The 8,197-nt window shown below is 53.5% G+C and overlaps 1 pseudogene; it reads left to right on the top strand.

Moving 5' to 3' along the window:
- The first annotated feature begins 8,103 nt into the window (after nt 1-8,103).
- On the top strand, nt 8,104-8,197 carry LOC114008674 (uncharacterized; annotated as a pseudogene).

The following is an 8,197-nucleotide window of genomic DNA, read 5'->3' as shown; positions in this document are numbered from 1 at the left end:
GGGGTCCGCACGACCCCCGGGCCTCTCCGCTCCACCGCGACCCCACGCAGACTGCCCAGCCCTCGCTCGGCGCCCGCGGCCCACCTCCGGCCCCCCGAGACAACCCCCGACCCCACGTCCGCACCCACTCCCTGCAGCCTTCCCTCCGACCGCAGCAGACCCCACCCTTACGCATCCCACAACTCCACGCACACTCACCACCCTCGCCTGCACACTTGCACGCCCCCAGCCCGAGCCCGCACCCACATAACCCCGCCCCACCAAACGCTAAAACCCCGCAGTTTGCACTTGAAAACATTTCTGGGAGAGAGGCTTCTCTTTGGAGACAGAGACTGCTGGGCGCCCGAGGAGCCTGCTGGGGCGCCCGGCGGGGTAGTTCCTTGCGCTCCGAGTGTGCTCACTTTGTGAACGTGCGCCGAGGGACGCTCAAGTGTTGTGCACTTTCCTGCGTACTACATACTTCGGTAAAACACGCTCCGAAACTTCTCGGAGTCCATAGGCTTCTCTAGGCTGTCAAAGGTGGACCGCTGGCTCCATGGCCCCCGGGGCTCCCGCACACCGGGCGCAGGTCCACAGCTTCACATCTCACTCACACGAGCACGAGCACTTTGACCCCCCCCCTTCCCTTGGCTCCACCAGCACCCACAGGGCCCCTCCCGTGTGTGCTCAGCCCTTTGCCAGGGACAGAGAGACAACCCTGAGCTTGACAGACAGATGAGAGCCGCGAGCCGACTGGCGACCTGCAAAGCAGCCGCCCTGGCTGGCGGGAGGCCCTCAGAGGGTCAGAATTAGAGGCTGCACCCGGGAGTGGACCCACCTGCTCCAGCCTGGACAGCGTCAGCAGAGACCCCTCACAGCTGAGCCTTGGGCATGGGCCAGGGCTTGAGGGATGGACAGAGGCATCCCTCTCACCTGAGTGATAGCAAGAGGATACCAAGCTTTGGCTTCAAAAAAGCTGTGTCCCTAAAGTCCCACTCTGCCCTTGCTCATGAAGGACCTTAGGCAGGTCATTGTACTCTCAGCCTGGGTGTCCTCACTGTGAAGGAGCCAGATGTACAAAAGTGTCCCTTATCGAATTATTAGAAGCCGGGATCTAGATTTCTCTTCTCCAGCAAAAAATTTAAAAAGTGATAAAATAAAAATGAGGAGAAGTCACCAGGTGGCATAGTGGTTAAGGGTGCTAGACTCCCACATGGCTGACCGCAATTCGAGTCCTGGACCTGGCAGCTTGCTTTCTCACTTTCTTTCTCTCTCTCTATGTCTCTCCCTGGTCAAATTAGAATAAATAGATAATAATAAGACCAGCAGTTGGCGTAATGGCTATGTCGCTGGACTTCTGTGTAGTAGACCACGGTTCAAGTCCCCAGACCTGGTGGCTTAAACTCACACCAGGTACATGTGCGTGCCTGCCCAGGATCCCGAGAGGAGAATGGACAAGGGATTGCGGCGTGGCCATCCCCCCTGGATATGTCTCTCCCTGGCTTTCTGACAAGCACATGTGCCCTATAGCAAAACTTCTAAAAAAAAAAAAAAGGAATAAATAAATAATAAAATAATTCCTCAAAAAAGTATTACCTTATGGATATAATTTTTTTAAATGAGGGAAGACAGCAAGAAAGACCCTAACAGATTTGCAACCCACCCGGCCACTCTTCCTTCCGGAAGTCCAACCCTGATAGCCCTAGATGCTAGAAAGCGCTCCTCACAGTGAGCTGCCCACCCACTGCCCAGTGTCCCCTCTTCTCCAGGAGAATGAGTGACATCTGCGTGCCCACCTGGCAGAGGGAACTGGGGCTCCCCGTTTCGTGCCTGACTCACCCCCAGCCCAGAGAAGGCCTCAGCCACTCCACACTCCTTGTGAGCCCAACTCTTCGCTGGAACTTCAGAGAGCAGAAGTAGACAAAGCATGAGAACCTGACATGGCCCACGACCTGCAGCTTGGGATGAACGCCACCCCACCCCGTGGCACGGTGCAGGCTCAGGGCCCCACGTGAGGATGGAACCCAGGCCGTTCAACAGAACGCCCTCTGACAGAGGGACGGCAGCCACCAGACAAGGGGGCTAGGAAATGCCGCAAGTGTAGCTAGCGAGACCGAGGAGCTTCATTTTCTAAATTTTCATTTAGTTAAACCTGAATGGCCTTGGGGCCAGCAGGTAGTGTGGTGGCCCAGGCGCTGGGCTCTCCTGTGGCTGCCCACAGTCTGAGTCCTGGACCTGTCAGCTTGTTTGCTCACTTCCCCTTTCTCTCTCTCTGTCTCCCTGTGGTGGGCACATGTGTCCTGTAGCAAATCTTAAAAATAATAATGGGGACCAGCAAATGGTGGGGCGGTCAAAGGCTCTGGACTCCCACATGGCCAGCCACGGTTTGAGTCCCAGAGCTGGTAGCTTGCTTTCTTACTTTCTCTCTCTGGTCAAATGTAAAATAATAATAAATAAAGTTAAAAACAAATTATCTTGGGAACCAGCAGTTAGCGTAATGGCTATGTCGCTGGACTCCCACGTAGTCGACCGCGGTTCGCGTCCCGGACCCGGTGGCTTAGAACTAACGCTGGGCGCGTGTGCGTGCATGCCCAAGATCCCGAGAGGAGAATGGAGGAGAAGGGATTGCGGCGTGACCATCCCCCCTGGCGGGTGATTTCTCGCTTTCTGTCTCTATGTCTCTCTCTGTCTGTCTGGCGAGCGCACGCGCCCTATAGCGAAAACCTCTCCCCCCAAAAAAATTATCTTAAAAATAATAATAATGATAAATAAAATGAAATCAATAATTGTTTAAAAAAAAAAGAAAGAAATAGGGGCAGCCCGTGGCATGATGTTTAAAGAGCTGGACTCCCACACGGCTGACCACGGTCCAAGTCCCAGACCTGTAAGCTTGCTTTCTCACTTTCTCTCTCTCTGTCTCTCTGGTGAGTGCATGTACCTTATAGCAAGTTAAAATCATCATCATAATAAAATTAAATAAAAAATTCATAAATAAATGAATTGAAATAAACCCTTTGTGGCTAGATGCTACCAGGCCCAACGGCGCAGGTGTACGACCTACACGCCGTCACAGGGTGTGCCTGGCTGTTGTCCGCATTTTACACACGAGAAGTTGAGGTTTGGAGACACACCGGGGCGTGGCCACCCGGGCCACATGTTGGGCACGCGGGGTCCTCTCTTCACCACCCAGCTAGCAAGCCTGCAGCTCGGAGATAAGACGCGAGCTTTGGAACCAGAACTGGGCACAGATAAAGCGGGGATGAGCTAACAGACCACCAGGAAGTGAGCTGGAGGGCTGGAGGGCGGGAGATGGGACCGGGCGGGAGATGGGACTCTCTCTCTCTGTGAGGAGGGCTCCCCAGGCCAGAAACCACCACGTGTGCAGGTCCAGAGTCACTTCTGGAGTCCCCTTGGCAGGAAATCGCCCTCTCTCACACTCCATTCGGCAGTTCATCCCTGAGGTCGGCCGCACGATGCCCACTTTCCGAGGAAACGGGGCCGTCCTGGGATTCAAGTTCAGGCTCTGCTCGCCGGGTCCAGGGCACATACTCGGTGTCCCAGAGGAGGGCGCAGGTTAAGCCCAGGCTTTGCCCGCGCCCAAAGTAGTCCCAGCAGCACTGCTCAACTGCCTTCCAGACCCAGATGGACGATGGGGCAGACTGCCACGAGTCTCTGAGCTCAGGGAATGGGGTTTGAAGGGGAAGAGGACTTTGGGGGAAGACTGGGGGGAGACTGGCAGGCGGCCAGAAGGGACTGCATCTGAGTCAGAGGAAGCAGCTCGCAAGGCGCAGGCGGCCGAGATCTGCACCAAAGGTTCGAACTCTGTTCAAAGCCACTGTAGGGCGGGAGTGGGGTGGGCTGGCAGCCACACTGCAGCAAAACACGAGCCCTCCAGGGCTCCCCTTCCTCCAACGGGACGCGTCCAGGTTCGAGCTCGGACACTTCCCTGAGTACCTCACGTGTGCGTGTCGGGGACCCAGGGCGGGCTGAGGCTGAGGTTGCATGGCAGCGCCGTTGCTCTGAAGGGCCCCTTTGCGGGGGCTGTCTCTCCGTCTCTGTTTCTCTCTTTCCATCTCTCTCATTCATGGAAGGAATAAGTAAACTTAATAAAGACCCAGACCTGGTGGCTTGCTTTCTCTGTTTCTCTCTCTCTCTGTGAGCACACATGCTCTGTAGCAAATTTTAAAAATATATAATAATAATAATAATCGTAAATGCAATTAAATAATTAAAGACAAAGAAAAAGAAACATTTGCCCAGCTAAAGGAGCTCTGGGCGAGGAACCCAGAGACACCTTCTCACTCACCAGCTGGTTGCTGGCCCTTAGACAGGCCACTGCTCCTTCTGGGCCTCGGTGTGCCCCCCTGTGAAATGGAGATAATCCCTTCTGCCCCATGGGGTTACACTCAGATGAGAAGGCAGAGGAGGGGCCAGCTCCGCAGCCTGCTGGTTCAGGCCGCCAGATCCCACGTGGCCGGCGGCATGGTGGGAGTCCTAGACCCCACAGCCCGAGACACATGCCAGGCACGTGTGTGCATGCACCCAACATCCCAAAAGGAGAAACGGAGGAGAAGGGACTATGGTGTGGCCATTCCTCAGCGGGGGGGAGCTGCTTTCTCACTTTCCTTTTCTCTGTCTCTCTCCTGCGTGCAATCGCATGCACCCCTGGCAATGATAATAATCACAATAATAATAATAAGGCGGAGGAAGAAATGGTTTGGAAATTACACAGTCCTAGGTGTTTGTCAGCAGGGGTTCTTTTTTTAGAGAGATTTTGCTATAAGGTGCGTGTGCTCACCAGGGAGACAGATCTCTAGACAAAAGTGAGAAATCACCCCCTGGGGGGATGGCCACGCCACAATCCCTTCTCCTCCATTCTCCTCTCAGGATTTTGGGTATGCATGCATGCACACGCACCCAGCATGAGTTTCAAGCCACCAGATCTGGGACTCGAACTGTGGATGACTACGTGGGAGTCCAGCGACATAACCATTACACCATCTGCCGGTCCCAGCAGTACTTTTTTTGGGGGGAGAGGTTTTTGCTATAGGGTGCGTGCGCTCGCCAGACAGACAGACAGAGACATAGAGACAGAAAGCGAGAAATCACCCCCCAGAGGGGATGGCCACGCCACAATCCCTTCTCCTCCATTCTCCTCTCGGGATCTTGGGCAGGTGCGCACAGGCGCCTGGTATGAGTTTTAAGCCACCCGGTCCGGAACATGAACCGCGGTCAACTATGTGGGAGTCCAGCGACATAGCCATTACACTAACTGCTGGTCCCCCAGCAGTAGTTCTTACTAAGACACCAGGAGCCACCCCAACCCGCGTGGGGCTGAAAATGTAGGACAGAGTGGCCTCGAACACCAGCCATGTGGATATGAGCAGACACGGGAGGGCTCAATACAGGAGGAAGCTTCCTTCTAGCTTAGGGGGAGGGAGTGATCAGGCCGGATTTGCTAGAAGAGAAAGTGCTAGAAGAACAGAGTGGAAATAATTCAAGGATTACAAAACAGTGAGCGCCGTGCACAGACTTTGCCTGGATATCCCATGTCCTCTTCATAGAACCCTAACAACTGAGGCCACCCTTCTCCCCATTCCACAGACGCGCTTCAGAGACAACTGGTCATTTACCTGAGGTCACACAGCAAAACAGGAGCTATGCTGCAAAACTCGGGCCTGATTCCAAAGCAAAACCCTGAGAGGACAGATCCCCTCTCTCCAGCTCCACGGGTGGGAGTATACTCAAAGCTGAGTCATTCCGAGCAGTCTCCCTCTGGTCACAGCGACTGGCTCAGGAGTGGGTACATGAGTCAAAGAAGCCGAGGAGGAACCAGCAGTTAGCGTAATGGCTATGTCGCTGGACTCCCGTGTAGTCGACCGTGGTTCGTGTCCTGGACCCGGTGGCTTAAAACTCATGCTAGGCGCCGGGGCATGAGTGCCCAAGATCTCGAGAGGAGAATGGAGGAGAAGGGATTGCGGCGTGGCCATCCCCCCTGGGGGGGTGATTTCTCATTTTTTGTCTCTCTGTCTGGTGAACGCACACACCCTAACACCAAAAAAAAAAAAAAAAAAAAAAAAAAGCCAAAAAAGCCAAGGAGACTCAAGCCCAAGACTTCTACAGAAACCATCAAAAAAGATGGGACCAGCAGTTAGCGTAATGGCAATGTCGCTGGACTCCCATGTAATCGACCACAGTTCGAGCCCCAGACCCAGTGGCTTAAACTCACGCCGGGCGCATGTGCGTGCGTGCCCAAGATCCCGAGAGGAGAATGGAGGAGAAGGGATTGCAGCGTGGCCACGCCCCCTGGGGGGTGATTTCTTGCTTTCTGTCTCTCTGTCTCTGTCTTTCTGGCAAGCGCACATGCCCTATAGCAAAAACCTCTCTGAAAAAAAAAAAAGAAAAAAAGAGAGAGAGAAACTTCTCTTCCCATCAGCTCGCTGAGCTCGTGGGATGTAAGCACGGAGCAACTTCAAGCCGAAAGCCAACCTAAGAGTAAAGTCAACACAGACGGGGCACAGAGAGGAGAAAAAAGGGAGAGTTCTGCTGACATCGAGCACTGTGAACCACCCATGCCAGAAATACAAACCAAACCAGTCAGTACCTCAGCTGAACGATTTTCACAGAAAATCACCTCGAACTGGTTTAAAGGACAGTTGGAGTCAATGAGCTTGTCTAACTGAAATCACCACAGGGAGGACTTCAGGTGCAGGGTGATCAAGGCTCTGACACATGCCTCCTAGGCATGGGCTCACTTTCCTCAGCTGGCGTCCTGATTGGCTATAGACCGGTGGCGGTAGATCTATGCCTCACACCTGTAGCCCTCCCATTCCCATCAGACAGCTCTTCCTCCCACCTCAGCACACTAACACCCTCGGCTTGCGCCCATCAGATTGTGGAAGAGTGATGCAGGGAATGATGACTGGCCCAGGCCCGTCTCGGCTCACTCCTGGAGTTCAGAGAGAAATGCTGGAAGGTGAGCACCGATGGCTGCCAGCTAATAAATTCCTCGTCTCCTCTAAGTATCTAGTGTTTTCATTCATCCGTACCCAGACTCCTTACAGTAACCCCATTTCCGAGAAGTTTCCAAGGCCGGCTGCATAGCTTAGTGGTTAAGGGAGCTGGATCCTCCATGGTCAACCACAGCTTAGAGTCTGGGTCCCAGTGGCATGAAAAACGCGCTGGGCACATGTGTATGCAGGCCCCAGATCCCAAAGGACAGAGAGACGAAGAGTGTGGCGTGAACACACCCATAGGGACATGCTTTCTCCCTCTCTCTTTCTCTCTCCGGTGCTCACATGTGCCCCTTGACTCCGTGTGTGTGTTTTGAGATTTTTTAAAGATTATATTATTTAACTTTATTTACTTTTTAAAAAAAATTTGACCAGAGAGGGACAGAGTGAATGAGAGAGAGAGAGAGAGAGAGAGAGAGAGAGAAGGTAAGAAAGCAAGCTGCCAGGGCTGGGACTCGAACCACGGTTAGCCATGTGTGAGTCTAGCACCTTTAACCACCACGGCACTTGCTGGCCCCATGTGTTTTACATTCTGCTGGGTCCAGGACTCGAACTGCGCATTCAATCGTGTGGGGTCCATTCAGCTTCACCACCATGTCACCAGCTGGTCCAAGACCTGCCTCGTTCTTTTTTTTTTTTTTTTTTTTTTTTGAGAGGTTTTTGCTATAAGGTGCGTGCACTCGCCAGAGAGAAACGGGCAGAGACAGAAAGCGAGAAATCACCCCCCAGGGGGTGCCCACGCCGCAATCCCTTCTCCTCCATTCTCATCTCAGGGTCTTGGGCACACACGCACACACGCCCAGAGTGAGTTTTAAGCCACCGGGTCCGGGACGCGAACTGCAGTCGACTACATGGGAGTCCAGCGACATAGCCATTACGCTAACTGCTGGTCCCTCGCCTTGTTCTTTATTTCTCAGTGTGTTTAACCAGTCCCTGGAGCACAGTGTCCCCTGCATTCTGTTTGCAGGAACAACACTGCACACAGTGTACTCTTGGCGGCATTGTCTTCACACCTCTGTGCAAAGTTACCTGTGGGGGAAGTTTCCAGAAGAGCAAGCCCTTGGTGCAGTCCATAGGTTACTGCTCTATGTCAGGAATCCCTATACTGGACGCTCACTTGGCAGCACATATACTAAACGGTGCAGAGATTAGCATGGCCCCTGGGCAAGAATGATACACAAATTCGTGAAGTGTTCCATATTTTA

The sequence above is a fragment of the Tupaia chinensis genome, unplaced genomic scaffold, assembly GCF_000334495.1.
Source record: "Tupaia chinensis unplaced genomic scaffold, TupChi_1.0 Scaffold000365_1, whole genome shotgun sequence".
Lineage (NCBI taxonomy): Eukaryota > Metazoa > Chordata > Mammalia > Scandentia > Tupaiidae > Tupaia > Tupaia belangeri.
The sequence above is the reverse complement of the archived record's forward strand: the minus strand, read 5'-3'. Positions and strand labels throughout refer to the sequence as shown.